At 38.3% G+C, this 1596-nt stretch overlaps 1 non-coding gene across 1 annotated transcript; it reads left to right on the forward strand.

Annotated features, from left to right (window-relative positions):
• The first annotated feature begins 286 nt into the window (after positions 1 to 286).
• Positions 287 to 368, forward strand: TRNAS-UGA (transfer RNA serine (anticodon UGA)). Its single transcript has one exon. It is a non-coding gene; the product is annotated as a tRNA-Ser (tRNA).
• Positions 369 to 1596: the final 1228 nt, after the last annotated feature.

A 1596-nucleotide genomic window follows, 5' to 3' on the forward strand; every position in this document is an offset into this window, starting at 1 on the left:
CAGTCCCATTGACACTTGCAGGTGTGAGACTACTAGGGCAGTTCTAGGGCACAGAAAATTCGAATCCCTTGTCTCAGAATGATTCTTTGAATTCCATCTTCCTCCACTGAATTTCTATTTGCCATGGATGACTTATTTCATATGAACGTGAGAAGTCTCGAATGGGCTTAGGAAATTCTTTGTTACCACACCAGTTACACACCAAGACAACTTTCACTATGTTTTGGTGCCTCGTGCCAAACTCGTTATACCTTCAAACTCGTTAACAATAAAGTACTCGCAGCAGGTAGTCGTGGCCGAGTGGTTAAGGCGATGGACTTGAAATCCATTGGGGTTTCCCCGCGCAGGTTCGAATCCTGTCGACTACGGTTTTATCAACACAAGGAAGGTTACCGAAGACTCACGTCAATGACACAATCAACTGAAACCGCTCTCACGTCAATGACACAATCAACTGAAACCGTTCTGCGGTCACTCAAGTCAGGTCGAACAACCTGCCAATTCCAGGGACTATAGTGTCTGAAACATTGACATCAGTCTGAAATGAAGCAGTAAATCTACTACTGTGTGAAGCTAATATTAATCCTGATTTGAGGAAGGCGACTTACTTTTCCTTATTTACTGGTCATGCCAGCCTGGGTCCTCAGCATCAAACTCAGATTCCATCCTCTTCTAGGGTAGAGGTGCTTTCACAGCTGCTATCTGTTCTAGGGAAATCAAGATTTATAAAAATAGTATATTCTCTAACAGCTACTATTTTTGAACCCTTACTACAGGCACTGAATTGGCATCACGTGGATTATCTCACTTAATTATCAGTTTAACCCAATCAGGTAGATAATATTAGCACCATTTTAAAGATGAAGAAACAGGTTTGACTTCCACAATAACGCACTGTAAAATGGTATCTGAACCATCAGCATCCTTTTAAAATTTTTTGTTGGAGTATAGTTGATTTACAATATTGTGTTAGTTTCTGCTGTACAGCAAAAGTGATTCAGCTATATATATATACATTCATCCATTCTTTTTAAGATTCTTTTCCCATATAGGTCATTACAGAGATGGAGTAGTTTCCTGTGCTACACAGTAGTGTATATATGTCAACCTCAATTTCTCAATTTATCCACCCCACCCCAGCAATCTGGTAACCACAAGTTTGTTTCTTATATTTGTGACTCTATTTTTGTTTTTAAATTAGTTCATTTCTACCTTTTTTTAGATCCCACATATAAGCAATATCATATATTTAATCTTACTTCACTTAGTATGATAATCTCCATATCCATCCATGTTGCTGCAAATGGCATTGCTTATTTCTTTTTCACGACTGAGTATTCCATTGTGTGTATATATATATACACACCACGTCTTCTTCATCCAATCCTCTGTTGATGCACATTTATGTTGCTTCCATGCCTTACTTATTGTAAACAGTGCTGTGATGAACACTGAGGTGCATGCATCCTTTTGGATTTTAGTTTTCTCTGCATATATGCCCAGGAATGGGATTGCTGGATCATATTGTAGTTTACTTTTAGTTTTTAAGGACCTTAAAATACTGTTCTCCATAGTGATTGTACCAAGTTACATTCC

Source organism: Moschus berezovskii, chromosome 23, assembly GCF_049115385.1.
Source record: "Moschus berezovskii isolate FMDL1 chromosome 23, NW_MosBer_1.0, whole genome shotgun sequence".
Lineage (NCBI taxonomy): Eukaryota > Metazoa > Chordata > Mammalia > Artiodactyla > Moschidae > Moschus > Moschus berezovskii.